Raw genomic sequence first — 23,488 nt, forward strand, 5'->3', positions numbered from 1 at the left:
AAAAAGGTGCTAAAGGAAAACCCATTTTAAATTATCAATCAACCAAATTAAATTTACAATGCTTAAATTTAGAAATTCTAATGACAAAAACAATGCAAGCTGTGAAAATAGGTGAAGGCTGCCAGCCTGGCCAGATAGAATTTCATAGATAATTCTGTCATTTGTAAATATTAATGTTTGTTCTCTTAAATGTGAAAAGACTGTATTGGATGTTGAACTGAAATTAAAAAATGTAACAGTGAACTCTGCTGTAAGAAAGCTGATAAATCCAGCATTGTGAAATTCTTTGATCTAAAACTCGGAGCAGAGATGTCTAGAGGGAGGCATTTTGCCTATTGTTTTGAGGCCAGAGTTAATGGCTAGAATTTACATGTATAATGTCTTTTATTGCTCTGGCTTCCTGACCAGCTGCAAGATCAAAAGGGCTATTAACCTTTGAGTTTTTGTTAGCCTGGGAACCAGAAAGAAATGATGTAATCTGAAATGAATCAGTTTTACTGTGTTATCAATTTAAGGACAGAAAGAATGAGGGCATTTTAGCTTTTGTCTTGAGAAAATCCAACTCACCAGCACTGCCTGTGTTCTATATGTAAGTTTATTTTATAAGTGTGTTTTCTCTTAGATATGGCTAGGAACTAGGAAGATTAGATTAGTTTTTTTCTGTACTGATGTCAGAACTTTTATACTGTATTATTTTAAGTATTTCTCTGTGTTTTCTGAACTCTTGACTAGCACTGTGTAGTAAGAAGTATCATCTTGTGTTTTTATTATTTATTATTAAATATTTTTAAGCATTTCAACTGTGGCTGTTTTGTGTAGAGATAATTTAAACTCTAGAGTACATTGGATGTATATGGTGACACTGGCCAAGCCACTCCAATAAGTCTTGACTATTCAGTTGCACTTACTATTTGGATAATAATATTGCACAGTATAATTGGAAACCCTTTCATAAGGGCCTTTTAGTAGCTGGTAAATATTAGTGGGTGGTGGCAAGTGGTACTACCGTATAGTCTTGGTAAAAGGGGCACAGCTAGAGAACCTGTGCCAGCCTTCCCCAGGAGTCTCTGTATGGCTGTTTATAACTCTTATCTCAAAGTGTGTGTGTGTCAGCTATTTGGGCAGGGACGCGAAGCACTGGTTGGAAAGAGAGGATGCTGAAGGTTTTAGATTGCCCACTAGGCTGAGATCTGGATCCTATAGCTGTGCCAGTGGGGAGTCTTATTGGGGACCTGAAGAGAAAGGGAGAAAAAAGCCCCAGACTGACTGTGATCCCTGTGTGCTCTTAAGGGAAATTGTACTTTACTGTGTGTGTATTTACTATCCTTTCCCTATATGGACGCCCCTCACTGGTGTTAGTGGTGAGGATTGAGGCTCCTTGATTGCTGGGCCAGTGCATGGGCATCACATATTAATTGTCTGGCAGTGGTGGGATATCCACACCACATATTAATTGGTTGGCACATACTAATTGGCTTGTAGTGGTGCAGGTAGTGTAAATTCCTGTAGCTTGTGTACAGTGATCACTGAAGGTGTTTTTGTACTCTAAATCAGTCACGCAGTGAATACTCAGAGTTCAGATCACAATTACTTTATTTCTTTTGTTAGCTTAGTTAGTCAGGGAGAGCAGGCAGCATGTCAGCAGAGGAGTACGGAAAGCTGACAAGGAGCCAGCTGGCTGAGATGTGCCAGACTAAGGGATTAGTGCATGGAAACCTGACTAAGGCAGACATGATTGCAGCTTTGGTCATAGCTGCATCAGAAAACAGCAACCAAGAGGATGATCAGACTGGCAGTGGAGATGTACCACACTCAGAGAATGAACACCTCAACCTTTCTACAGAGGACTTAAAAATCTGTCTGGAGCTAAAGAAACTTGAGTTGGAGGCCAAGCATGTGGAAATAGAAGCAGTAGAGAGACTGAAGCTTCTAGAGTGAGGACAATGAGAAACTGAGACGTCTACAGGCTGATGAGAATGAGAAACTGCTATGCCTGGAAGCTGAGGAAAAGGAGAGGCAGAGGCAGCATGAGAAGGAGATGCTGACTCTTCGCCAGAGTCATGGAGGTAATGGGGAAGGGAGTAACTGGACCCCAGAAGCACAAAAGATCAGTAAATTTCTTCCGCAGTTTAAAGAGGGGGATAATTTTGATAGTTTCATTCATATGTGTGAGAGAGTTTGTAAACAGTATGATGCTGACCAAAGGCTCTGGGTATGGTTCCTGACCCCCTTACTCCATGGTAAAGCTGTAACTGTGTTGTCTAAAATGTCTGACATTGACTGTTTTAATTATACAACTGTTAAGAACTGTTTGTTAGAATTTTTTAAGCTAACACCTGAAACGTATGGGAAAAAGTTTTGTGAGTATAGATGCAAGGCAGATGAAAGTGTGTGTGAATATGTTGCTGAACTGAGCACTTATTTTCATAGGTGGGTGGATGAGTGGATGTCAGGTCACCATTTTGGAAGGGCTGGCAGACCTTTTGGTGAAGGAACAAGCCCTTAGCACTTTTCCTGAGGACATGAGGATCTAGTTAGCTGAAAGACAATGTGCTACTTCAGATGAGTTGGGGAAGAAGGGAGACCTATACCTAACAAGCAGGGCATCCCTGCACAGGAAAGGACCCCAAGTACTGCACATGGATCTAAAGGAACCCATGGTGGGCAGCACAGACTGCCCCGACAGAATCTGCCAGTAGCAGGGGAAGCCACTTGGCCAGGTATACGTCCAGGACCTATGGTTAAATATTTTGAATGTAACCAGTGGGGTCACATGGCATGCAGATGTCCACAGAGGCAAGGTGGGGAACAAAAGCTGAGGGAGCCAGTAAGTGGGGAAGACAAAATGCCAATAGTAGATCGTCTTGAGGCAACAGGGTACTGAACTACCATCCTGCAAATGTCCTGATAGGGAAGGATTTGGATGAGGCAGTACCATGTGCTTATGCAGTTACACGCAGTCAAGCTAGGAGACAAGCATGTGGGTCTGGCAGCCTGGGGGAGACCCAGACAGACTGCATACTTGTAGCCAGGACTGGTGAGGTGGTTACTTCAGGGAGGGAGCAACTCTGTAGCAGTGAGACTGAATGTGACAACAGCTGCTTGTGGGCACTGATGTTCCCTTGGACAGAGTGATTGCAAAGGTAGGGGTAGTAGTAGTACCCAGGCTGACAGTGAGGCACCACTGTCAGAGGATGCCAGACTTCCTGTGGAAGGGTGCTGGGAAGGATTACAAAGAGAGAGTTGAGACAGGCTCAGCTCTCAGACCCTACATTGCAAGGCCTGAGGCAGGTGGCTAGTGAGGCACCTGATTCTCAAAGGAAGGGGGAATCTGTATACTGGGACAAAGGGTTACTGTGGACCCCTGAGGGAGAGCTAGAAGGTGAGAGGGTACAGTAGTTGGTAGTGCCTAGAGCCTACTGTCTGGTGCTTCTAGCCATAGCCCATGATATTCCCTTTGCAGGTCATATGGGAATAAAACGTACAAAGAGACGTATTATGCAGAACTTTTATTGACCTGGAATTTCCAGAGATGTAACAGGGTACTGGTACTGCAGGACCTGTGAGCAGTGCCAAAAAGTAGGCAAGGCAGGAGACAAGGTGAGAACTCCTTTGATGCCTGTGATTGAGGAGCCATTTCAGAGGGTAGCTATGGATATTGTGGGGCCTCTGAGTATACCAAGTTCCACAGAAAAATGTATATCCTAGTGGTATAGATTATGCTACAAGATACCCTGAGGCAATGGCTTTGTCCTTTACTGAGGCAAAAAGGTGGCAAATGCTTTAGTAGACATTTTCAGCAAGGTAGGTTTCCCAAAAGAAATACTGACTAACAGAGGTGTCAATTTCATGTCAGACCTGCTGGCTTGTCTGTGGAAGTACTGTGGGGTGAAACACCTGAAGACCACCCCTTACCATCCTCAGACTAATGGTCTGGTTGAAAGGTTAAACTCTACAATCAAGTCCATGCTACGGGTATTTGCAGACCAGCTTAAGAGGGAGTGGGACAAATATTTTCCCCATCTGTTGTTTGCTTACAGAGATGTTTCCCAGGAATCCACAGGTTTTTCACCCTTTGAGTTGCTTTATGGGCATAGGGCGAGGGGACCTCTAGATTTAATTCAAGATGAGTGGGAAGGTGAGTGTGAATCTCACAAGGAGTCTGTTGTGGCACATACCCTAAATCTCAGCACAAGGGTCAGGGAACTCATGGGCTTGGCCCAGGAGCACCTGGCAAAAGCCCAACAACAGAGAAAGGTATGGTATGACAGGAATGCTCAAGCTAGAGAGTATGCTGTAGGGCAGCAGGTAATGGTTCTCATTCTTATCAAACACAACAAGCTGCAAGCAGCTTGGGAGGGACCCTACAAGGTGGTAAGGAATGTAAGTGATGTTAACTACATGGTAGAACTGCTAGGCAGGAGGCAGGTGCACAAATTGTACCATGTTAATATGATAAAACCTTACCATGACAGGGAGGCCCTTGTGCTGAGCATTTGCAGTGGACTGCAGAAGGAGTCTGAGGGAGATCTGGTGACTGATTTCCTCAGTGAGGCTTGGACTGACACCTCAGTGAAAGGGTTAACAATGTCCCAGCAGCTATCTCTTACCCAGATTTGAGAAATCCGAGCAGTGCTACAGGAGTTTGGAATCATGTTCACTGGGAAACCAAGGTGCACCCACCTGGTGCAGCATCAGGTGGATACAGGACCCCAAAAGCCAATTAGAGAGGCCCCTTATAGGGTGCCCGAGAGAGTCAGACTCTGAGGAAGGAGATACAGGAAATGTTGGAACTAGGAGTAATTCAAGAGTCCAACAGTCCCTGGACCTCCCCAGTAGTGCTAGAGCCAAAGAAGGATGGCAGCATCAGGTTCTGTGTAGCTTACATGAAATTAAACAGTCACACAGAGTCAGATGCTTATTCCATGCCTAGGACAGATGAGGCCCTAGAGCAGCTGGGTGGGGCTAAATATCTTACAACCACTGATCTTACCAAGGGTTACTGGCAGGTGCACTTGACTCACGGTGCTAAAGAGAAGTCAGCCTTTGTGACTTCTTTTGGTTTGTATGATTTCACAAAGATGCCCTTTGGGATGAAAAATGCCCCAGCGACTTTCCAGAAGCTGGTAGATCATATCCTAGCAGGAGCAGGAGGGTTTGTCCTTGCTTACCTAGATGATATTGCCATCTACAGCCATTCCTAGCAAGAGCACCTTCAGCATGTCAGGGAGGGGCTGGGCAGACTACAGAGGGCAGGGTTGTCCATTAAGCCCAGCAAATGTCAGTTGGGTATGACCGAGGTCTCCTACCTGGGACAAGGAATGGGGAGTAAGATCAGGCTAGAACCTAGCAAAGTGTAAGCCATTCAGACATGGCTTGCACCTGTTACCAAAAAAGCAGGTGAGGCATTCTTAGGGACATCAGGGTACTACCAAAAGTGTGTCCCCAGTTATAGCACCATAACTGCTCCCCTTACAGACCTGACAAGGAAAAACAGGCCAGATAAGATAATGTGGACCCCAGCATGTGAGCAGACACTCCAGAAGCTTAAAAGAATCTTTGGGAGGACCCCCTGTGTTAGCCAGTCCAGATTACAGCAAAGAATTTATTGTGCAGGTGGATGCTTCAAACCATGGGGTGGGGGCTGTACTTAGCCAGATTTCTTCAGAGGGAGAAGAGCACCCAGTGGTTTATCTCAGTCATAGGCTCCAACCCAGGGAGGAGTGCTATGCAGCTGTAGAAAAGGATTGTCTAGACATAGTGTGGGCACTGTAGAAACTTTAGCCTAACATGGTTAAACAGAGCCAGCCATCAACATCCCAATTTGCTAAGATGGGGTCTAGGGTTGCAAGCATATGATATGTCAGTGCAGCACCACAGTAGGATTAGCAATGCCAATGCAGGTGGGCTCTCAAGACAGGGAATGGGGTAAGGTGTACTCAGACAGACCTAACCCTCTTTAGCAACATTTCTCAAGGGTCACTTGAAAAACTAGCTTGAGTTCTCGGGGGGGAGGGGGGTGAGTGAAGATAGATGAAGGCTGCCAGCCTAGCCAGATAGAATTTTGTAGATAATTCTGTCATTTGTAAATATTAATGTAAGCCACAAACTTGTTCTCTTAAATGTGAAAAGACTGTATCGGATGTTGAACTGAAAAAATGTAACAACAGTGCACTCTGCTGTAAGAAAGCTGATAAGTCCAACATTGTGAAATTATTTGATCGAAAACTCAGAGCTGAGATGTCTAGAGAGGCATTCTGTCTATTGTTTTGAGGCCAGAGTTAATGGCTAGAATTTACATGTATAATTTCTTTTATTACTCTGGCTTCCTGTCCAGGTGTGAAATCAAAAGGGCTATTAATCTCTGAGTTTCTGTTAGCCTGGGAACCAGAAAGAAATTATGTAATCTGCAATGAATCAGTGGTACTGTGTTATCAATTTAAGGACAGAAAGAATGAGGGCATTTTAGCTTTTGTCTTGAGAACATCCAACTCACCAGCACTACCGGTGTTCTATATTAAGTTTATTTTAGAACTCTGTTTTCTCTTAGATATAGATAGGAACTAGGAATATTAGATTAGTTTTTTTTTTCTGTATTGATGTCAGAACGTTTCTACTGTATTATTTTAAGTATTTCTCTGTGATCTCTGAACTCTTGACTAGCACTGTGTAATAAGAAGTATTGCGTTGCATTTTTATTATTTAGTATTAAATATTTTAAACCTCTCAGCTGTGGCTGTTTTGTGTAGAGATAATTTAAGCTCTAGAGTACATTACATGCATACAGTGACACTGGCCAAGCCACTCCAATAAGCCTTGACTGTTCAGTTGCACTTACCATTTGGATAATAACACTGCACAGTATAACTGGACACCCTTTCATAAGGGCCTTTTAGTAACTGATAAATATTAGTGGGTGGTGGCAAGTGGTACTACCATACAGTCTGGGTAAAAGGGGCACAGCTGGAGAACCTGTGCCAGCCTTCCCCAGGAGTGTCTGTGTGGTTGTATATAACTCTTATCTCAAAGTGTGTGTGTGTGTCAGGTACTTGGGCAGGGACACGAAGCACTGGTTGGACAAAGAGGGTGCTGGAGGTTTTAACTTGCTCACTAGGCTGATATCTGGACCCTATAGCTGTGCCAGTGGATAGTCTTATTGGGGACCTGGAGAGAAAGGGAGAAACCAGCCCCAGACTGACTGTGATCTCTGTGTGCTCTTCAGGGAAACTGTACTTTACTGTGTGTGTATTTATTATCCTTTCCCTATATGGGCGCCCCTCACTGGTGTTAGTGGTGAGGATTGAGGCTCCTTGATTGCTGGGCCAATGCACAGGCATCACACAAGCCACTCTGACACTATTTATTTCCTCATTTTTTGTCACCAAAGGCCCCTTGCCCTGCCAGAAACAGAAAAATAAGTTATGGTTACTCTTAATAAAGCTGAATTTGTCAGAGCATACATCTAAACTGCAGGAAATAAGGACTTATTCTGCAAGTCAGGAGTTAAAACTACTCATCATATAAAACTTTCCCAAACTGTCACCCCTGCTTCTTAATCCCATAATGCCTTTTTCAAACTTACCTCTACAGTTCCACAGTAAACAAAAGTAATAACAGAGCAGAAGACAAGAAGCTTTCTGCAACTTTATTTTTATTTAGAGATCCAGCATTATTGCTAGTACCTCCAACATTGTATCTGATTTTGTGGAGCTCTGGCTGCAGCAACATTAAGGACAGAGTCTGCAGCACAGAACCTTTGAGAAGCTGTCCTAAGGGAACAACTGCTCTACAATTACAGCCCAAGATGAAGACCCTTAACTAGAGGTTATAACCAAATTGTAATGCATTATTTAAAAATGTAAGATTTGACCAGATATTACAGCTGCACAAATGTCTTCTAACAAAGTATTTATGAAGAAGTCTTTGGATACAGAGACAGCTCAGTAAAATATGTTTTAGGGCAGCCCTGAAGTGTTTTGCTGCAATTATCAAAACAGAAGACAGCAAAATTAGAAAGCAACCTGAGGAGGTATTATTTAGCAACAGTTTTGCTTTTTGTGTCCTTTGGGGAATGAAATAAATAGCTAGTCTTCTTTTCTAAAGACTTTGTTTTGTCTACATAGCATCCAAGAGCAATCTGTGGACATCTACACAGTGGGGGCGATAATGCTCTTTTGTACGAATACGGAGATAAAAATAATGGCAAATGAAATGATTAATATTAGTTCTCCAAAACTGCCTTCACTATGAAGGAAGGGTTGGTACACAGTGAGACCATTTCTGTATGAAAGACCAGGTAAGGCAAGAAAATGGATAAAGTTTACACATCACACATTTCTCTGGCTGAGATGACACTGACTAGAAGCCAGACCAAAAAAAAAAAAAATAAAACTACACCGAGATGGCAGAAAGGAAGCAAAAAAAAGAAGTTATGTCTTACCATAATGTTCCATCTGTATTGTTGATCCTCGTTCAGTCATTACGCATGGGTATCGGTTCTGACCTCGGAACCGAACCGGTCATTTTCCAAGCTTGCGTCAGCTTCAAACTCTTGAGCTAAACTCTTACCCACAATCCCCCTCTCCCTGTTACCTCAGATTGAGTTTGCAAGTCAAAGAAGGTAGATGCTACCTCTAGTCAAATAACCTAAGAGAGCCGGATGGTGAGATCCACTAGAAACCACAAGAGGGGGAAGAAGGGAGGGTCGTAATGACTGAACGAGGATCAACAATACAGATGGAATGTTATGGTAAGACATAACTTCTTTATCTGATATTGTTGATCCTTGTTCATTCCTTATGCATGGGACAGAGTCCCCAGCTACCTCTATTCCTGGGAGGCTCTCATGGAAGGACATTCCTGAGCCCCATAGAACCAAAAGATGCTCTTCCCCTGGAGGCCAAATCCAATTTGTAATGATTGATGAAGGTATGAGGCATAGCCCAAGTTGCAGCTGCACAGATGTCATGTAAAGAAGCTCTGGCATGGAAGGCAGCAGAAGTTGCCACCGACCTTGTTGAATGACCTTTCATGGTAGTAGGCAATGAGATATTGCGTTGTGTATAGATGAAGGTCACACAGTCCTTCAACCATCTAGCTAATGTGACCTTAGCAACAGCTGATCCTAATCTAGGTCCAGAAAAGGCCAAAAATAACTGGTCAGATTTACAAAAGGGCCTAGTCCTGTTTAAGTAAAAATGGATTTGCCTGTGGATATCTAGGGTATGTAGGCAATATTCCCCTCTGTTTGAATGATTGGGAAAGAAAACTGGCAATTCAATGGTTTGATTAATGGACATTTCAGAAATTACTTTTGGCAGAAATGATGGATTAGTTCTCAGAGACACTCTATCTCTATGAAAAATCAAATATGGACTCTTGATACATAAAGCTTGAAGCTCAGAAATACGTCTGGCAGAAGTAATGGTGACCAAAAACAAGGTTTTCCATGACAAATGTTTGAGGTCGCAAGAAAAGGCTGGTTCAAAAGGTGGCATTGTCAGAGCTTGTAGAACTAATGATAAATCCCATAGTTGAATAGCTTCTCTAAAAGGTGGCTTCAGATGATTCACACTTTTTATGAAGGTCTTGCATAATTTGTGGGACATAAGAGAGGAATCTTGGACACCCTCATGAAAATTAGAAATTGCAGCCAAATGAACTCTAATGGTAGAGGCCGATAGACCCAACTGGAAAAGGTCGGTAAGATAGTCTAGTATTATCGACACTGGTGCTGAGAAGGGATCTACTTGTTCATCTTTCAGCCAACAGGTAAATCTTTTCCACTCGTTCAGATAAGTAATTCTAGTGGAAGACTTATGAGATGCAATGAGAATGTAATGTACTGGTAAAGAAAGATCATTCTGCCAGGTAATCAAGGGAATTGGAGTAGCCAAGCCCTGAGCTTCAGGCTGTTCAAGTTGGGATGAATCAGGTTCTGTGGATGTGAGATCAACTCTGGGATTGGATGGAAAATCCATGGTCAATCTAGTAGGTGAGGCCAAAGAAAGGGGAACTAAATCTGTCGAGGCCAATATGGTGCTATGAGGATCACCTTGCTCTTCAACTGACGGGCTTTCTTCAGAAACTGGGGAATGAGGGGAAAGGGTGAGAATGCGTAAAGAAGACCCGAGGGCCAATCGTGGACTAGAGCATCCCTGGGTGACTGTTCCAGAGGGGGAATCAGGGCGAAGTAGTTGCTGCATTTTGTAGTTGGTCGGGGATGCAAAGAGGTCACAGCAAGGATGGCCCCAGCGGTGGAAAATCTCCGTCGCTATCAAGGGATTCAGGGACCACTCGTGAGGTTGAAAAATGCACCTGGTGAGTCTGTCTGCTATCACGTTGGAACTCCCGGGAATGTGCGTTGCTAGAAGAAAACGGTTGGTAGCCATCGCCCATTGCCATATCCTCATGGCCTCTCGACAAATGGGATAAGATTTGGTTCCACCTTGGTTGATGATGTACCAGACCACCGCCATGTTGTTTGACTGAATCACAATTGTCCCAGACGGCAGCAGGGGATGGAATGCTTGCAATGCCAGAAGCCCCACCCTCAGCTCTAGAGCATTTATATGCAGATGGGCCTCCAGTTCGGACCAAGTGCCTTGGACTGTCTGTCCTGACATAGCCCCCCCCACACCCCATCAGGGAGGTGTCTGTGGTCACTGTGGCCTTGAGTTGTTGGGGCGAGAAGGGGTGAGACCATTGTGACAGATTGTGTGCCATCCACCAATTTAAATCCTGTTTGCACCTGTGGGTTACTTGAATTATGGCTGAAAGGGATACCACTGGGCGAACAGTAGCCATTGTAGAAGCCTCATGTGAAACCGGGCCAGGGGGACAATGGTGATGGAGGCTGCCATGGAACTCAACAGCTGTAGGACCAAGTGAGCCATGGATTTCTCCCTTGAAAGGAAAGGAATCAGTTGTTGCTTTATCCTTAAACTTCTGTGCTCTGGAATAGCAGCTCTGCAGTTCTTTGTGTCCAAGATAACCCCTATGAATTCTGTCGACTGAGATGGGGTGAAATTAGATTTTTGCCAGTTTATGGTTATGCCTAGCCTTTGTGCAGTGAGGAGAGAGAGTATGCCAGGGCTTCTTCCAGTAGATGTCTGGTGGGGGTGGAAATGAGCCAGTCGTCTAGGTATGGAAACACCTGGAATCCTTGAAATCGCAAGTGAGCTGTGACAACTGCCATGCACTTTGTGAACACTCTGGGGGCTGTAGAGAGTCTGAAAGGCAGTACTCTGAACTGGTAGTGACTGGTGCCAGCACAGAAGTGCAGAAATCTTCTTGATGGCCTGTCCACTTTTATGTGGTAGTATGCATCCTGAAGATCTATCGAGCACATCCAATCATCTTTTTTCCAAAAGCGGGAGGACAGACTGTATTGTGACCATCTGGAATTTTTGTACTCTCACAAACTTGTTCAATACACTGAGATCCAAAATTGGTCTCCAGTCTCCGGTTTTCTTTGGCACCAAAAATAGTCTTGAGTAGAATCCGGATCCTATCTGGTCTGGCGGGACTAGTTGGATGACTCTCTTTCTTAGCAGCTTTTCTATCTCTAGTGCTGCTTCTTCCCTTTGACTGGGTGGAATGTCGGGAAGGTTTTTTGAAGGGACAGGACAAAGATCGAAGGGGACAAGATAACCTCTGGTTATAATCCTTTGTACCCAGGAATTGGTGGTGATGGTTAGCCAGGCAGAGGGGTACAAGGAGAAACGTCCCCCAACTACCTCCAGAGGAAAGTAGTTGGGCCACTCTTCAGGAGCACTGGTAGGATTGGCCAAAGAAAGAATCCCTGGAATCCTGGTTACGCGGACCCCCTCTGCCCTGGAAGGAGCGTCTTCCCTGTGAGTTCTCCCCTCTGCCTCTAGGGGAGAACTCGGCCTGTGTGTCACGGAAAGGACCCTGAGATTTCTTGAACCATATCTTCCCACTCTTCTGGTTTCGGGAGAAAGCACGTTGAGGGGAAGAATAATGGACACCTATGGCAGAAAAGGTCTTACTGTCCTGTTCACATCTGGCCAGTGTGCTTTTAACTTTGGGTCCAAACAACGAGGAGGAATAGGAGCGTTAAGAAAGGAAGCCTTAAAGGGTTCCATGAAATTGCACAAGTGCATCCAGGCGTGTCATCTCAAGACCGCAGCTGAACCTGCTGCTCTAGCTGCTCCTTCTGATGCGTGAGATATCAGTCGCATAGAGGAGTTAGATATTGACTCAATGGTGGCCAGCTGAGAGGCCACGTTGTCATGGACCTCATCAGACATGGCACCACCAAGGTTTCAGAGAGCTCAGAAATCAGATCCCGTTGAAGCCGTAGCAGGAGGGGACAACTTCTTATCTGGCCTCCGGGGAATAGTTTCGACGGTGTCAGGAGCCTTCCAAGCACGCTGCACGATTAGCCGGACAAGTTCATCGGCAGGTGGAGTAACCCAGGAGATAGGGGGCCAGACGCGAAAGGCCTGCAGGAACACAGATTCCTCAGAGGTCAGATTAGAGGACTGCCAGTCACCTCTTGTTTCAGGATTTCGAGGATATCACCAAAGGATACCTCAGAGGGTGACCGAGGGGATCCTTCCCCCTCATCAAAATCTGTGTCTTCAGTGAGGGACTCCTCTGCAGAGTCCATGTGCTTCCTCTTACATGAACTTTTCTGGTGGACTTCCTCAGCGGGAGAAGCTAGGGAAGGCAGCAGAAAAGGGGTTTCCTGTGGGAATATGTCCTGAGGCCCTTGCACCCAGTGTCCACTCGATGAGACTTGTGAAACCAGTGTACCAGAGGAGGGCGGAGGAACAGACAGTCCAGTATCACCAACAGCAGCGAAAGCCTTCTCCATTAGTTGGAAGGCTGGTCCACCTGAAGAGGAGTGAATGTCTAGGACAGGGGTCACCCCTTCCCTAAGTGGCGCAGCCTGCCGACCCGGAGTCCCTGGTTGGCTGTGGAGCAGCAAACTATGCGTGTCACAACTGACATCCTGGGTCATAGCAAAACTTTCCTGCCACGAAGGCAACTGTGGTTCCTTAGTGAGATCCATAAAGGGAACCGCAGAAGAGGAAGACTGTGCTATATCCATGGACTTCAAAGGCAATGAAGGAGGAGAATAAGAAGGGGTCTTTGGGGATGGGTGATCACCTCCCAAGGAAGGATAGTTCCTGGAAGGGTGGGATACCTCTGGCCAAGAGCACCCGATCCACAAGATGCAACACATCATGTTCGGAAAGGCTTCTAGTGGACCTCACTGAGACTGAGGGAAAAACAGGCTTGTCCACAGAAGAGGCAAATTCGGTGCCCATCTCACCTGTCCACACAGAGAACAATGGTGCCAAGACAGACTGGACTACAGGTGTCTGCACCGAAGAAGTCATCGGTGCCGAGGTCATGGTCTGCACTGACACAGGGATCGGTGCCAAAGTGGTTGTCGGTACTGAAGCTGGAACCAACAAAACTGGAGTCAACAATAAGGACGTCTGTTCTGAGTAAGTTGTCAGAGCCGACGTGGTCAAGGTCTGCACCGACTGAATGGTCGGTGCCGATACAGTAGTAATAATCTGAACTGAGGAACCCTTCGGTGCAGATATAGTGAAGGCTGCAGGAAAAGACAGAGCCGAGATCACTAATGGAGCCGAAGGCCTTGGTGCCGAAGGTCTAGGAGCCGAAGGCCTTGGTGCCGAAGGTCTAGGCACCGAAAGCACTAGGGCTGACTGAGTGAGCTCTGGAGCCAAAACTTTAGCCTTCTTAGGTTTTGGTTGGTGGGAGTCCCCAGCCAGGGATGAAGGCAAAGATTTAGCCTTGGTAAAAACATCCAAGATTTTCTTATGGGCTCTAGGAGGAGTTGAGACCTCCAACCCAAAAATAGCCTCTGAAAAGGGAGATTTAAGAAGTCCCTTCAGCAACAGATTGTTGGAAAGGAAAAACAAAGTCCTATTTGAAAAGTTTTCACAGATAGTACAGGGCGGGTCAACAGATAAGTGAGACACCCCCAAACAATAAACACACAAAGAGTGTGCATTAGAAGAAGGTAGTTTGTGTCCACAATCAGAACACCGTTTAAACACCAGACTACCTTTCTTATCTGCCATGACAGCAAATCAGATAGCAGAAAAGGGTATCAGCAATGGTACAAAAGAATACCCAAAGGGAGGATGGCCTAATGGTTAAGGTGTTTGCCTTACAAACACAAGGTATAGGGTTTGAATCTCACAGGGGATAATTGGCTAGGCTTAAAATGGCTCGCAAGGGCAGTTAGCCTAGTACTAATCTATGAACCTATGAGAAAAAGGGAAAGATTACCAACGATGGTAAGGGGAGAATACCTCGTGGTAAAAAGGTAGAGAAAAGAGAAGAAAAACCTGAACAAAATATGGTCGCTAGATGCGATAGGGTAAGAGACAATGAAATAGAAACTTTTCTGACAGAAAAGTAATATAAATGACTAATAAACAACAAATAACTGTACTTGGCTCAAGAGAAGCAGCTTGACATGAAAGAATGGCAACGCGGCAAATGAAGTCTGAGTTAACAGGGAGAGGGGGATTGTGGGTAAGAGTTTAGCTCGAGAGTTTGAAGCTGACATGAGCTTGGAAAATGGCCGGCTCAGTTCTGAGATCGGAACCGATACCCATGCGTAAGGAATGAATGAGGATTAACAATATCAGATGTGATTTTTTTTTTTTTTTTTTAAATATAAAGTTAAGATCCCAAGAAGGAAATGGATCCTTAACAGGAGGAAGGAAGGAAGTTGCCAGGATGGAAGGCTTTACTAAACTTAACATAAGCAAAAGGGTTGAAGTCTTGACCTATGGGGAAGCATGAAACAGCAGCTAAATGGACTTTGATGGAGGGCTAACACAGCATTAAAGATCTCTGAAAGATAGTGGAATAGTAGTGATACAGAAGAGGAAAGCAGTCAGGGACTCTGGCAAAAGCCTGAACATAAAATCTTTTCCATTCATCTCTAAGTCTTTTGACTGGAAGGGCACTGGGAAGAATAAATGACGGAAACCACTACCTGTAAATGCTTCAGATCTATCTAAGAGATGATTATCAGTCCAATGGAGAGGAGAACCATGTAGAATCAGGTCTATATCAGAAGCTCAAACGGACAAAAGAGTGAATGCTCTTTGATGAGCTATAAATATCAAATGCACTAAATAGCGAAGACACGGAACTGCAATTTTTTTCCCAGGGAAAAAAAAAAAAAAACACTGGGCCATGTTTGGGAGTTTGCCATTTCCTCCACTGTGGTGCGATCTCAGAGTTGGTATATTTAAGTAGGGGGTGTGTGAGAGGTGAAGCCCCTCACTTTATATTGTGTTTGCATTTGTTTTTTTTTTTTGTTTGTTCTTTTATGAGCAACAATATTTACAGCTCGATCAAAGAGTGTTCGCTCTTTTCAGCTTTTGAGCTTCTAATATAGACCATAGAATCTACCAGAGGTGTGTGTTAAACATTTGTGAAATATGAGTCAAAGCAAAAGTTACAAGAAATTTTTAAAGCAAGGGAAGTTAAATCAATCTAAGCCAGTAAAAAGCACAGAACTACTCCTGCCTTTGGCTTTCTGGCCATGAGAATAAAACTTTATCAGCAGATGTGAAAGAAAGATATACAGCAGGATTTTGGGATCACAGACTTTGTGCATCACAGCATCTTGGCTCCCACAGCTGGGGATGAATAGTGAAGTACGTCTGACATTTGGTGAATGCAGACAAGGCAAACAGATTTCAGACTGGTTGTTGCCACTTCCCGCATATTATTTTGGTCATTACAGGATGCAAGACTTAAAAAGTAAATACCTGGCCATTCAGAATCCATGTAGCTTAAATACTGTGCGTCTGTAAGGGGTCATTTGAACATGTATCCCATGGGCCTCCACTGCAGTAGATTTAAGGTATTACTTACGCAGTGAAGACACTAACTTAGCTGGGTTTTTTTTTGTAGTTTTTTTTTTTTTTCTTTTACTGAATGGTTTGTTTATGTGACCTTTTCACAGTTTAGTTTACTTATATTATATAAAAATATATAAGAGACAAACATATATATCTATATGTATATATCTATGCATGCACGTGTATATACCTGCAACAAACACATGCATATGTTAGACTGAGATTTTTCACTTAAACGTAGTTGTCAGGCATAAGGTAGAATAAATAGTAGAATAGGACTGAAATACAGTCAGATTTGTGTTTTCATTTAGGTATACAGTTTCAGGGAAAGACAGTTCAGCAAAAGGAAAAAAAAACTTGCTGGCTAAGCATGCAATGTGCAGAAATAACAGTTCTCAAAGTAAAGTTACAGAATGTTCCTTTCTCAAGAGAAAGACATTCGCAATGTTATGTTAGACAAAGAATAAACAGTTAGGTACTGTCAGACACCTGCAAGACAATCAAGGTTGAGGGGTTGGATACGGCTCCCAGTGGAAAGTTACAGGACTGAAGTAATATAATATGTATGTTTAGAACACTGAAGTTAGTAGAAGTCTGGTACAAGACTTGTTTAGATATCGTTATTGAAATACTTTCATTTATTTATTTTATTTATTTAACATTTATTTATCGGGAGAGTCCGACTGGGTCAGGAACCCATTTTTAGCGGAGGGCTGGGGTGAAACCTCCAAATGATACATGAAAGTTAAGACAATTTGCATGAACAAGATAAAAAAACAGGTAGTAAAGCACACATTAGTAATAACTGGATACTAAATAAGTACAGAGAGGTAGATGTAATAAAAAATACAAAATAAGTACAGGGAGGTAGATACAATAATAAAACATGTGCTAAATTAAAGTAAAGCGGTAGACTGAAAACTCTTTTTTTTATATACATCAGGTAGGAGTAAGGTAAAGAATGAGGATCAGAACATTAGAAGCAACCAGATGCTTAGAAGGATGGGAAATTTAAGAGTGTAGAAATATGTCAAGTCTCATAGTCCAATATGGTAGTAGTTAGTAGATGAAATTCCTGTTTTAGGGATAGAAAAAAAAAGGAGTTCACCTGTTAGAGAAAGAGTACGGGCAGGTCTGATAACACAGAAAATATATATTTTTTTAGGGTGTGTTTGAAATTGTTAAAACTCTCAATGGTAGTAATGTCTGTCGGCAGAGAGTTCCAGAGCTTGGTGGTGGCATGAGAGTATAGGCACTGTCCAGCTCCTTTGCATTTGGAATGTAAATGGTTAGGTGTTGTTTGCTTTCAGAGCGGAGGGCTCTTGTAGGTATGCAGGGTTTTAAGACAGGTTTGAGCACTGGGCAGCTATCAGGTGTATATATCATTTTATGTACAGAAGACAGCTGGATAAGGCTTAGGTTCATAGGTAGGTACTAGGCTATTGGCCCTAGGGCCTATATAAGCCTAGCCAAAAGGTACCCTGGCTTTCGCCACCCAAGAAAATTATTTTCCTGTGCCCCTGTCCAGCAGAGCCACAGAAGTGATCCCTGGGGTGAATTTCCTATCTCCCATCCAATCATCAAGATTTTTCTTGAAGAGTGCTAATGAGAAGTTTTGTTTGATATAGATAGGTACTTTGTTCCAGAGTATGGGAGTCTTTGGGACAGGAATCTATCCCTCCAGCATGTTCTGTTTATTGTAGTGATGGTTCACTATTAGAAGACCAAAAACGCATTCTTTCGAATGCGTCTTGGTCGAACTCAAAAGCCTGAAATGGCAAAATATCGAAGTGGCTTTTAAGCTAATTCTTTCCCTGGGAAAGACTTTGCTTAGCCGCTTCATTACTTTGCCCTTTCCGGCACTGTAGTGCAGTCTCTGAGTTGGTATACTTAAGTAGTGGGGTGTGGGAGGCACAGCCCCCCACTTAATGTAATGTTTAAAGTATGTTTTTTTTTTTTGTTGGAAAAGCGATTTTTTTTCCCTAGGAAAAAAATTGCTGTTCTGACAATTCGAAATTGTAAGCTTTAAACACATAGGGTCAATTAATCACTGTTTGCTTTTTAAGCCGGTGATCTAATATAGACCCGTGGTGACAAGGTTTAGGTCTCTAGAGCGTGTAGCTCGGGGGATTGGGATTTCTTTAAGTGCAGCATGTCCAGCAGCTCTGGGTTTGACATAGCTTTGCATGTTAGGCAGAGATTGCCTCTGAGTAGGCGATATGAGACGGAGTAAAGCTGGAGATTTTTAGATGGTCTGTGTAAGGCATCCGCTTGAGGCCGGTAGTCCTCTTTGTGAGGTATTTCTGCGGCCTTTCCAGTTGTTGTAGCTGTCTTGTGAGCTACCTACCAAAAGGCGTTGTACTCTATAATGGGTCTAATGAGTGATGAGTAGAGGGGAACAATGACCTCTTTTTTCCTGGATGAGAAACCTTTTGTGATGAGATGTGCCACGTAGAAGGATTTCCTGACTACTGTGATGATGTGATTATCAAAGGAGAGACTACTGTCCACCTGTGTTCCAAGGTCTCTTATCACACTTTCAGTGTTAAGTAGACTACCGCCTATGTGGTAGTTCATGGGTACAGAGTTTTTACCAAAAGGGATGAGAATGCACTTTTTGGCATTGAGCTTGAGGCCATGGCTTTGATACCAGGCATCTGTCTCAGTGAGGCCCTTTTGTAGGATGTCCACATTGTTAGGAGTTTTGATTATGGCTTCTAGTTTGCAGTCATCTGCGAACTTAGTTAGCCAAAGACCTTCTGTGTTAGCCTGTACTTCAGAGAAGTAGATACCAAACAGGAGAGGACCCAGGACTGAACTCTGTGGCACTTCACTTGTCACTGGTCTGAAGTTGGATTTGGAGTCTGCTATTTTCACAGTGTGGGTTCTGTCAGTGAGCCATTTGGCAACCCATCTTGTGACACAGGGATTTATACCTAATTTAGAGAGTTTATCTATAATTACAGAGTGGGGGATGGTGTTGAAAGCCTTGGCGAGATCTAGATAGGCTGTGTGAATCACCTTACCCTCATCTACGGCTTTGGTGACTTCTTCAAAGATGTCTATCAGGTTTAGAAGGCATGACCTGCATTTTACAAACTCGAACTGAGTGGGGTGCAGAATTTGGAGATTACCAGTGTCATTGTTTATAAGTTCCATGATGATATGTTCCATAGCCTTGCAGACCAGGATCATCAGGCTAATAGGGCAGTAGTTCCCGGGGTCTGTGGTGGCGCCCCCTTTGTCGAGTGGGATAACCATCGCTGTGCACCATTCAGTGGGCACAAAGTCTAAGGTGAGGCTGTGATTAAACATGGTACTTAGGTGGGGTGCCAGTTCATTTAGAATGCAGCCTGGGATGTTGTCAGGTCCCATGGATGCTGTGTTCTTGGCTTTGGAGAGTGTGTTTTTTACCTCTGCAGCCATGGCTGCAGGAACTTTGCATTCTTCCAGTATAGAGATGGGGCCTTTAGGGGATGGGGGGTAAAGTTAGCATTGAACCTATCTGCCAGGATGTTGGCAATATCAGTTGGTTCTGTATATTTAGTGCCATTGTGCTGTAACTCTGAGCAGATCTGAGTGTTGCCATTGAGATTCTTGATATAGCTATAGAATACTTTGTGGTTGTCTTTAGAATCAGTGGCAATTTTCTTTTGTAACTGGTTTTGGAGGATTTTATGAGGAATCTCAGCTTCTTATTGAGGCTGACCAGGGAAATCCTCCAATCATGGGATTTTACTCTTTTTGCAACAGTTTCTTTCTTCTGTTGTAGAGTTCGTTTCTGGCAGGGGACCACCAGACTGGCTTCCTTTTTCTGGGGGATAGCATCTTGGTTCTGTTAGGGATTGCACGATCCATGCACTCGTGTAAATGCTTATAAAGTGCATTTGTGCAGGATTCAGCAGTCGTACCTCTATTGTACGTCAGCATGGGTGTCGTGAACTTTGCCACTTCTGTCTTAAGAAGAGTAAAGTTGGCTTTGGAGAAATTTTTTAAGGTGGTTTCTAATGGGGGTGGGGCGGATGTGGATGTCTAGAGTGATTAGCTTGTAGTCGGATCTGACCAACCAGGAATTGCCCTTTGGTGTGGAACACCGGTTGCCCATGTTGGTAAGGACCAGGTCTAGGATATTTCTGCCCCTGGTGGGGTGTGGATAGGTTGATCCAAGGCTGTTGAATTTATGAATTCCAGAAAACGCTGAGCACAAGAGGTGGTACACAGTAGTTTTCCCAGTTAATGGTGGGGTGATTGAAATCGCCCATTATTAGGGTGTTAGGTTGTACCCTAATATTTTCCAGTGTATCAAGAAATGAGGAGTGGAAATCCTGGGGCTTCGTGGGGCATCTGTAGCAAGCTACAATTTGGATTGGGGTCTTGCCCAGAGTTAGTTGCACTTGTATAATCTTGGATGCAACAACTAGCCAGGAGGTGTGGATATCCTTAATGAGTATGAACACGCCTCCACTTTTAGTGTTTCGGTCCAGGTTAGGAGGCGAAAGGTGTGGTATGAATTATAGCCTGGTAATGCAGTGCTGCTCTCTGGAGCCTTGAACCAGGACTCTGTCACTGCACAGATGTCAGTGTTCTCCATTTTAAGGAGTGTCTCGAGTGAGTGCATTTTCAGGTTTAGACTTCTAGCACTGAGTAGCATTACCCTCAGATTTTGCTTGCTTGTGCCTGTTTACAGTGGTGAATTTGTCATTTGAACCTTGCCTAAAAAAGGTACTACAGGGGTGTGGCAAGAGCCTTAGCCATTATCCGGAATCCCAAGAGTGACAGGTGCAGGCCATCTCTGGCAAAGCACCGTGGTTTGTCGATCATATCATCCCAGGCAGACAGATACTGGATGCCCTTAGAATGACACCATAAGCTTAGTCATTGTTTAAGTCAATCATTTTGCTACTCAGGGCTAGGGTCATACCTGCCTGGGCTACAAGATCAGACAGGTCCTCCATGTATCTTTCATATAGTTCAGGAGGCACATCTCAGGTCATTCACACCAACATGGACAATGACAAAGTCATATTTGTACTTGTTGTGCAGTGACCTGAGTGCGTGCTATATGGCGGATCCTGGCACCAGACAGGCAGCTGACAGTTACTTTCTCCTTGTTTAGCTTGGAGAGTGGAACATCAGTGTGCCTGACTATAGAGTCACCTATGACTAGAGTGTTGGATACGTTGTTATGCCTTATAGGCTGTGGTTGAGTGGCACACTAAGTTTGTGGGCTATGTGTCATCTGAGTTGTGCTGGGGGGTGGAGGTTGCTTGTGTTTCTGCTGCTTTGGAGGTCCCTGTTGCTTGGGCAGATTTTTATTCTGAGCCTCGTGAATGTAGGTGTGTGTTTGTGTTTCTATGTGTGTGTTTTGGTGGTGTAGGTTTTGGGACTATGGGATGAGTGTGGTGTGGTGCAAGTGTTTACCTTTTCCTCTTGACTGTCTAGTCCAGTTTTGGGTGAAGAGAGCTTTGCTTCCAATTTGGCTATATACATGCATCTCTCACAGGTTGTAGTGTTGGGTGGTAGAAGAAGAGTGTTGTCTGTGTACATGAGGCAAATGCTGCATTGCCCCAAGATGCCCAGATTCATCAGGTAGACAGGAGAAAACACTGGGAGCTGACCCTTAGACATGCCTGGATAGGTGCTTATTTATTAAGTCATAAAAAATGTTTTCCTCTAGACAAGTGAGGAAAGTTGAGTGCTGTAGTAATTTGTAGCTTATTTAGTGCTTACAATGAGTTCTGAACAAGTGCTGAGCTCAAAGAAACAGATTTGAGTGCTGAAACTAACAAAAGTGGCTAGTTTTAAGAAACAAAATTAAGCTAGAAGGCTTCCCCACAACACAGAAAGGCTTGGGGCTCAGAAGCTTACAAACAGTCTTGGATACAGCAAATCTCTATCTGGACCAGACTACTTACAGGAAAGGCAGGAAACAAGCTTAGAATTTTTTTTTGTAAAGTGGAAAGGGGAAAGGAGGAACAGAAACTAAGTGTGTTGGCCTTCTCAAATGTTCTCCTGGATTAGGTAGAATGAGGTAATGACACTAGACTGGGAGGAGTGTCCCAGATCAAATTTACAGTAGGGGCAAGTGCAAAGCCACCAAGTATAAGAACAGGATAATAATAGGAGGGAGGATGGAAAACAAAAATCGAACAAAAACCCAAACAGATGCTTAATAAATGTAGACAATTTCTAGTTAACACCTCACACACAGTGAAACTAAATGGAAAAGTATGCAGCAGACAATAAACGTGCTATATATAACTTGTAAAAATAACCAAAAAACAGGATACCTAATGCTATGTATCACAGATCAAAATTTGCTCAGTGCCCTTCCCCCAATTAGTTAAGTGTGAAATGTCAGAAACACTCAAAAGTTAACTTTGTAGGTAACAGAAAGTTAAAACCTGCAACAACTTTAAAAAAAGCTCAAAAGAACCAATGAGGCGCTTACTCTAAGCCATAGTCCAAGTAACCCCAATCAGCCAATGACCATAAACAATCCCTCTCACTGAAATGCAGAATGGTTTCGCTAAACTAAGATGGCCCTGAACATGTGTTCAGACACACAGCTTCCACAAAACAACTAGGCCCAAAACACAAGCCTGAATATGGACAATGCTACAAATACACACACTACTTAGGTAGAAAACTGCAGAACTGTTTATCACAGTAGAAATACAGCAGTGAGCCTTTAAATTAAAAGTTTTAAACAGATAAAGGAGCAACGAGACTCTAGAGAAAGCTTTTAACTGCAAATCAGAGTTCCAGCCAATTCTAGTTCCTTCAGAGCTAGGCATTGGTGGGAATGGTAGGAGTAATCTGTGGCAAATTTCACAATTTTATGGTAGCAGGATTGAGCTTGTTTTAAGAGAGAAGATTGTAAATTTGTGTATAAGGGGCCGTCATTATAAACAGTAAGGAAGCAAATAGGTGTTGACGAGTCATGTGAGCTATCCAAGAAAGTTTTTTGTCTGTAGTGTGTGTCCTAGTTTGATGCTGTTTTTAATGCTATTGCAGATGTGTGATGTTCGAAAGTTAGTTTGTTATCTATAAGCCACTAATCCTAGAAGCTTAGCTGTGGGAACTGCTGTCAATTTCTGTGTCATTCTGTGAGAATATTTTAAAGTCAGATGAGATTGGTTTTGTCGAGAAAAGCGGGGTTTTTTTTTTTTTGTTTTTGTTTTTTTAGGATTTAAAAATAGCTGGGCTTTTCTCGGCCATGTCTTTATTGAAGTGAAGGTGGCTTGGGTGAGTTGGCTGGAGTTGTATGTTACTGAAAGAGGAAATTATGGTAGCATCATCTGCGTATTGGATAATGGAGCTAAGGGGTGTGGAGGTGTGAAGGTTGTTGGTGAAAACATTGAAGAGTAAGGGTCCAAGTATGAACTCTTGTGGTACCCTCAGTTATGTGAGTTTGATATTGCGATAATTTATTTTTCCATTTGACGCACTGTTGGTGGTTGGATGGGTAGCTTGCAAACCACTGAGGGATGTAGTGGGCACAGCCTATACAGATACCCAAAGAAGAGTATTAGGGGACACCGTGCCAATGCCTCTGATAGGTCTAGCAGTAAGATAGTGATATTACCAGAGTCAAT

Source organism: Protopterus annectens, chromosome 5.part0, assembly GCF_019279795.1.
Source record: "Protopterus annectens isolate FY-2018-M chromosome 5.part0, PAN1.0, whole genome shotgun sequence".
Lineage (NCBI taxonomy): Eukaryota > Metazoa > Chordata > Ceratodontiformes > Protopteridae > Protopterus > Protopterus annectens.